Source organism: Mauremys reevesii, linkage group 12 (assembly GCF_016161935.1).
Source record: "Mauremys reevesii isolate NIE-2019 linkage group 12, ASM1616193v1, whole genome shotgun sequence".
Lineage (NCBI taxonomy): Eukaryota > Metazoa > Chordata > Testudines > Geoemydidae > Mauremys > Mauremys reevesii.
This window is the reverse complement of record NC_052634.1, coordinates 51059830-51067894: the sequence shown is the minus strand read 5'-3', so window position 1 is coordinate 51067894 and position 8065 is coordinate 51059830. Positions and strand designations below refer to the sequence as shown.

At 47.4% G+C, this 8065-nt stretch overlaps 1 long non-coding RNA gene across 1 annotated transcript; it reads left to right on the top strand.

The window, feature by feature from the left end:
- The first annotated feature begins 419 nt into the window (after positions 1 to 419).
- Positions 420 to 6863, top strand: LOC120375829. Its single transcript, XR_005586826.1, has 3 exons — positions 420 to 473; positions 4580 to 4698; positions 6826 to 6863. It is a non-coding gene; the product is annotated as an uncharacterized LOC120375829 (long non-coding RNA).
- The last annotated feature ends 1202 nt before the right edge of the window (positions 6864 to 8065 follow it).

The following is an 8065-nucleotide window of genomic DNA, read 5'->3' as shown; positions in this document are numbered from 1 at the left end:
TTTACTATTGACTTCCCCTTTCTTCCATATATTTTATTTGGAGAGTGTTGGCATTCCTACCAGGGAGACACCAGCAGGGTCCAGAGACAGCCCCATCTCCTATATTAAGCTCTGGCTAGTAGGTATGTGATAAATGTGAAGACCCTGCCTCCGTCTGTCAGCTCAGAAACACAAAGTTTGTCTTTTTCTACCCTCTGATGCCTCCTGGATGCTCTAGACAAGGTGGGGTGGGACTCTGTTAACATGTGCCTCGCGGAGCTTCCATTTACCTGGTGCTGCTGTTCTGTGAATAATAGGACTGTGAGTGGGGCAGCAGGTACTGAATGTTGGACTCTTTCTCTTTCAGGGGCCGATGACCTTCGAGGAGGTGGCTGTGTATTTCACCAGAGAGGAATGGGCTCTGCTGGACCCCGCTCAGAGAGCCCTCTACAGGGATGTCATGCAGGAGAACTATGAGACGGTGGTCTTGCTGGGTGAGGAGTCCTGTCCCCTGGGTTATTAGAAGCTGTGGGGTCTCTAAAGAACCCGAGTAGTGATAACTTTATACCTTGATTTGTCATACAAGTCTTGACAAGTTTCCTTGCCCCCCTTTTTTGCCTTACCTCCCATACATAAGTATCATTTTTGGACATGTGCCTTTTTTGGTGCTGTCAGTCATTTTAAAATTGCATTGAATGCATCTTTATTGGCTACATTAGTAACTACATTAATAACTGTAGCTTTGATGCCTTTTCAATAGGAAAATATGCTGGCTGTAAAATTCTAAAGTAAATAGGTGTGTGACTCATGCCTGGCTTGTGTGACAGGCAGATGAGCTCCTCCTTTGATAGGAGATGCAGCTGAAGAAGTGAAGTTTTTTACCCACGAAAGCTGATGCCCAAATAAATCCGTTAGTCTTTAAGGTGCCACCACTGGACTCCTTGTTGTTTTTGATAGGAGAGCGTATAATGTTGACATTCAGGACCCCACGAGTGAAGGGAGAACAGAGCTATGGGAGGGGAGGAGAAGCGGGGAGTAGATAATTCTGGGGTGCCAGGACATGGGGAGGGCGTGTGCAGGGTTAGAGCTAAGAAGCAGCAGGGAGGGATGAGGTTGTGAGAGACGAGGAGGAAAGGCAAGAAGTTCCCAAGGTGCCGGGAGGTGGTGCCGGCTGAGAGTAATGGGATGAAGAGGAGGGGAGTGTGGAGGAAGGGCACCCAGGACGTTGGCTGGGTGGGTCAGTGGGAGGGAGGAGAGGTTTAGGGATCTGGAGCTGTGGGGAATCCCAGACCTTTAACCCCGAATCCCTACTCAAGCTTTAGAGCCTACACTCCGGTTTGATTTCTGTTCAGTTTCATAGAATCATAGAATCTCAGGGTTGGAAGGGACCTCAGGAGGTCATCTAGTCCAACCCCCTGCTCAAAGCAGGACCAAACCCAACTAAATCATCCCAGCCAGGGCTTTGTCAAGCCTGACCTTAAAGACCTCTAAGGAAGGAGATTCCACCACCTCCCTAGGTAATGCATTCCAGTTCCTCACCACCGTACTAGTGAAAACGTTTTTCCTAATGTCCAACCTAAACCTCCCCCTCTGCAACTTGAGACCATTACTCCTTGTTCTGTCATCTTCTACCACTGAGAACAGTCTAGATCCATCCTCTTTGGAACCCCCTTTCAGATAGTTGAAAGCAGCTATCAAATCCCCCCTCATTCTTCTCTTCTGCAGGCTAAACAATCCCAGTTCCCTCAGCCTCTCCTCATAAGTCATGTGCTCCAGCCCCCTAATCATTTTTGTTGCCCTCCGCTGGACTCTCTCCAATTTATCCACATCCTTCTTGTAGTGTGGGACCCAAAACTGGACACAGTACTCCAAATGAGGCCTCACCAGTGCTGAATAGAGGGGAATGATCACATCCCTCGATCTGCTGGAAATGCCCCTATTTATACAACCCAAAATGCCATTAGCCGCCTTGGCAACAAGGGCACACTGTTGACTCATATTCAGCTTTTCATCCACCGTAACCCCTAGGTCCTTTTCTGCAGAACTGCTGCCCAGCCATTCGGTCCCTAGTCTGTAGCAGTGCATGGGATTCTGCCGTCCTAAGTGCAGGACTCTGCACTTGTCCTTGTTGAACCTCATCATATTTCTTTTGGCCCAATCCTCTAATTTGTCCAGGTCCCTCTGTATCCTATCCCTACCCTCCAGCGTATCAACCACTCCTCCCAGTTTAGTGTCATCTGCAAACTTGCTGAGGGTGCCATCCACGCCATCCTCCAGATCATTAATGAAGATATTGAACAAAACCGGCCCCAGGACCAACCCTTGGGGCACTCCACTTGATACCAGCTGCCAACTAGACATGGAACCATTTATCACTACCCGTTGAGCCCGACCATCTAGCCAGTTTTCTATCCACCTTACCGTCCATTCATCCAGCCCACACTTCTTTAACTTGCTGGCAAGAATACTGTGGGAGACTGTATCAAAAGCTTTGCTAAAGTCCAGAAATAGCACATCCACTGCTTTCCCCTCATCCACAGAGCCAGTTATCTCATCATAGAAGGCAATTAGGTTAGTCAGGCATGACTTGCCCTTGGTGAATCCATGCTGACTGTTCCTGATCACTTTCCCCTCCTTTAAGTGGTTCAAAATTGATTCCTTGAGGACCTGCTCCATGATTTTTCCAGGGACTGAGGTGAGACTTTCTGGCCTGTAGTTCCCTTGATCTTCCTTCTTCCCTTTTTTAAAGATGGGCACTACATTAGCTTTTTTCCAGTCATCCGGGACTTCCCCCGATCGCCATGATTTTTCAAAGATAATGGCCAATGGCTCTGCAATCTCATCGGCTAACTCCTTTAGCACCCTCGGATGCAGTGCATCCGGCCCCATGGACTTGTGCTCGTCCAGCTTTTCTAAGTAGTCCCGAACTACTACTTTCTCCACAGAGAGCTGGTCACCTCCTCCCCTTACCGTGCTGCAGAGTGCAGCTGTCTGGGAGCTGACCTTGTCTGTGCAGACAGAGGCAAAAAAAGCATTGAGTACACTAGCTTTCTCCACATTCTCTGTCACTAGGTTCCCTCCCTCATTCAGCAAGGGGCCCACACTTTCCTTGACTTTCTTCTTGTTGCTAACATACCTGAAAAAACCCTTCTTGTTACTCCTAACATCTCCGGATAGCTGCAACTCCAAGTGTGATTTGGCCTTCCTAATTTCACTCCTGCATGCCTGAGCAATACTTTTATACTCCTCCCTGGTTATTTGTCCAATCTTCCACTTCTTGTAAGCTGTTTTTTTGTGTTTAAGACGAGCAAGGATTTCACTGTTAAGCCAAGCTGGTCGCCTGCCATATTTACTTTTCTTCCTACACATTGGGATGGTTTGTTCCTGCAACCTTAATAAGGATTCTTTAAAATACAGCCAGCTTTCCTCGACTCCTTTCCCCGTCATGTTATTCTCCCAGGGGACCTTGCCCATCAGTTCCCTGAGGGAGTCAAAGTCTGATTTTCTGAAGTCCAGGGTCTCTGTTCTACTGCTCTCCTTTCTTCCTTGTGTCAGGATCCTGAACTCGACTATCTCATAGTCACTGCCTCCCAGGTTCCCATCCACTATTGCTTCCTCTACTATTTCTTCCCTGTTTGTGAGCAGCAGGTCAAGAAGAGCTTTTCCCCTAGTTGGTTCCTCCAGCACTTGTACCAGGAAATTGTCCCCTACACTTTCCAGAAACTTCCTGGATTGTCTGTGCACTGCTGTATTGCTCTCCCAGCAGATATCAGGGTGATTAAAGTCATCCATGAGAACCAGGGCCTGTGATCTAGCAACTTCTGTTAGTTGCTGGAAGAAAGCCTCGTCCACCTCATCCCCCTGGTCTGGTGGTCTGTAGCAGACTCCCACCACGACATTACCCTTGTTGTTCATACTTCTAAATTTAATCCAGAGACTCTCAGGTTTTTCTGCAGTTTCATACTGGAGCTCTGAGCAGTCATACTGCTCTCTTACATACAACGCCACTCCCCCACCTTTTCTGCCCTGTCTGTCCTTCCTGAACAGTTTATATCCATCCATGACAGTACTCCAGTCATGTGAGTCATCCCACCAAGTCTCTGTTATTCCAATTACATCATAATTCCCTGACTGTGCCAGGACCTCCTTGCCCCTCCACGCATGTTTCGCTTCATTATACATTTTTTTCCTAAATATTATTATTTTAACTCTTGACCTCCCTCTCGCGCTCATGCCCCCCCTCCCCATATAACCTCCCCATCTCTGTGCACAGCGACCCTGGCCACCGATCCGGAGTCCTTGCTGCATCCTCCCTCCCATCGCGGGGCCGCTACCCAGGCACAAATGGGCACTTTGTTGATGATGACACAGGGTGGTGGTGTAGCCTGTACAATTTTTATGGCTATAGGATGACGTATTGGGGTACAGCTTGTCCTTGTAGATGGCTACTTCAAAGTTAATTGAGGGGATGAAATTTGGTGAAACACACAGAAACGTGATTTAATACAGACAGTTATAATGGAAATCATAGGCAAGGCTCAATACACGTAACAATTAGACTATATAGTAAAGAGGGTCTTGCCCTGTGCATACTTACCAGTTATGGACACCGTTGGAAACGAAGATCAAGGGGCAAGGGAGCCCATCAGAAGGGAGGCCCTGCTTCAGTTGACCCTATCTCAGGGACCCAACAAAATGAAAAAATGGTCACTAGGAAAGGTAATTTACCCACTTTATTATGGTAATAGGATGGCTATATACCATATCTGCTCCTTTACTCTGATTACAATAATGTCAATAGCTGCCCCAACCCATATGTGGCCTTTGGGAAGTCCATAATTTAGCATCAAGCATTAATACTCATGATTTACATCAGTTAGTTATTAATAATTCCAATATATGAATGCGTCCAACTGCTGAGATACTGCATAGCAACCTAATTGCTAAAGCCCGCCCTCGTCCTCCCCCCCACCCCGCTTTCAGAATCCTGTGGCGTGTTGCACCTGTTTGTGGTTACTCGTTAGTTTCTCAAAATCAGGGTGCAAAATATCTGACTTGGGATTCTCTCCTTAGGCCTATTCAGATAAATCCCAGACTTCAGCATAGCTACTCCCACAAAGCCTCCACCTAATATATGGCCCTTAACTGTAGCAAGCTTTGGCTATGTTTACACTACCGCAGTCAGTCGACCTCGCTGCACAACTCCAGCTACGTGAATAAAGTAGCTGGAGTCAGCGCTCTTAGATCACGTTACCACAGGGTGTAAGCTGCAGGGGGTCGACTTACTTTACTCTTCTCATCTGGATAGAGTACAGGGGTCGACTGGAGAGCGATCTGCAGTCGATTTAGCGGGTGTTTACTACACCCGGTAAATCGACCATGGGTGGATCGATCTCAGAGCGTCGATCCCGGCTGTAGTGTAGACCTGCATCGCCTCCTTGCCCCTCCACGCATGTTCCAAGCTAACGAGCAATATTGTGATCATGACATTTTCCCTCTAGTGAGTATAAAATTGCCCACAAGACATGGTGGTCGTAGATGATAAAATCAGGTCGGGTCAACAGGAGTGAGAGTTTGGAGAGTCTTGTCCCCCCCTCTCCCCATCTGCAGCAGCCACAAGCTGTCTTCCCTCCAGGCTCCTTGGATCTCTGAGCCTGTCCCTCCGGAGCTTGCGTGGCCCAGTTCTTGTTTCTTACACTCTCCTTTTCCGGAAGAATTAGGGGCTGTTGCTTCTGAATTTTAGTGTTTAATTCCCCAGCCTTCTCCACACACTGGGGGAGTTTAATTCTCCCTCCCATTACACCTGAGTCACTAGGTTTCCTAATTCCCCAAATCTGCTTTTGCGATGTCACAGTTCTGGGGTAGCGAAGCCTTTGAACTGCCTCCATGGTCTGCTCAAGCAATGGCCTCTTGGGTATCAGGCCTCTAGCCAGCCCCTCTCTATGTCCAGCCTCTCCTGTTTGACCAGGGTGTGAGGATTGCAGCTTGTTCTCCACTGTGTTCACTGGACTAACATCCAGTTCCCGTGCTTTGCTTTCTCTCCAGGGGCTGTGAGCCGTGTGTGTGATAGAGGCAGGAATTTTGGTGATACTTCTATGATGCCAATACACACCTCAGTTTCCCTCTGTGGTTGGTATTGCTATGATTATAAAGAGGAGGAGACATGAGGTGTTTTGTCACGGAGCTGTCTTGGGGTGATATGAATGGGTCATTAAGGACAGGCTGGGACCAACCTACATCAATGGAATACCCGACAGAGACAAGGGAATAATTGTCACCTGTCCATGGGAGGATCTCAGTTTTGCTGAGTGAAGCATACATACATACATACTACCCTAATTAACTTACACCCAGCAAAATTAATTATACCGCAGGCAGAAACAATTAGAGAACCAGAAAAGTGGTGGACATAAAGATAAAACAATATAGAAATGAGGGTACCATAACCGTTGATAAGTGATTTCTTGCCAGACAGGATGCTATCAAACTAAATTTTCTTTAAGCATCTTAAGATCTATTTCGTTATCTGGTGGTTCTACCCCATTCCCCCATTCTGTGGTTGTCTTGTCTAGTTAGATTGTAAATCGTTCAGGGCATGGGCCATCTACTATTCTGTGTTTGTACTTTGCCTAGCACAATGGGGATCCACTGTTAGCTGGTCCTTAGGCACTAAGGTAATGCATATGATTTATAATAATAATAACTCTCCTGCCACTTTGAGCCAAGGAAGCCGGCCTTGGGACGTTACTGCTTAAAAATGATCTGGGGTTAAAACCGTGGACTATTCTTTGTGACAAGTATTCCACAAATTCCACTGACCTCCCTTGTTTTCTTTACCTGACGTAGGGTTTCTAAATTCCAAACCTGATGTGATCTCGCAGCTGGAACGAGGGGAAGAGCTGTGGGTCCCAGACCTCCAGGGCTCTGAGAAAGAAGTGCTCCTGAGAGCTGCCTGCACAGGTGAGGGATTGGTTAAACCATCTCAAAAACTGTCCATGAATACAGGAAATATTTGGGATGCCCTACAAAGACCTTGTGAGCTCTCCAAATTCAGGATTGTTCCCTTCAGATGTGGAATCATTAGGCAGATGTCACTCATGGCTTCCCACCTACCCTAACTGACAACTGGCAGCAGGTCCCTCCCCAATCTCGCTTTCCCCTGAGTGTTGTGGTGAGATACACACCCAGAACTGATCCCTTCCTCTCTCCTCTGGGGAAGGGTTTGGGGAAAATGAGCTCCTGATAAGTTTGATCTCTCCCACACATATTTTGGTTTGTTCATCCCTTTTTCCCTTCCTGTCTCTGAGATTTCCTTTCTCTCTGGCGCAGGGAGTGACCTATGTCTGGATTCTCTCTGTCTCCCATCAGGTGTTGGGATGGTGAGTGAGAATGAGGAGAATCCTCAACAGGAAGATGATGAGCAAGTAGAATCACATAGGACATTATCAGGAAGATCCAAAGGGAATGTTTCCGGGAGTTGTGCACTGCCAGAAAAAGAAAAAGCCTGTGAGACTCAGCAGAGTCCAGAGGAAAACTTAAGTAGCCTCTCAGACCTTATTACACACAAGAGAATCAACTTGGAAGAGACACATTACACATGGCATGAGTGTGGGAAAAGCTTCAATGAGAGCTCAGACCTTTTCACACATCAGAGAATCCACAGAGGAGAGACCCTACATGTGCTCTGAGTGTGGGAAAGGCTTCAATCAGAGCTCTACCCTTATCGCACATCAGATAACCCACACAGGAGAGCTGCCCTACACATGCTCGGAGTGTGGAAAAGCTTCAGTTGCAGCTCAAACCTTATCACACACCGTAGAATCCACACTGGAGAGATGCCCTACACATGCTCTGAGTGTGGGAAAAGCTTCAATCAGAGCTCACACCTTATCACACATCGTAGAATCCACACAGGAGAGCTGCCCTACACATGCTCTGAGTGTGGGAAAAGCTTCAGTTGCAGCTCAAAGCTTATCACACACCGTAGAATCCACACTGGAGAGACGCCCTACACATGCTCGGAGTGTGGGAAAAGCTTCAATCAGAGCTCACACCTTATCACACATCGTAGAATCCACACAGGAGA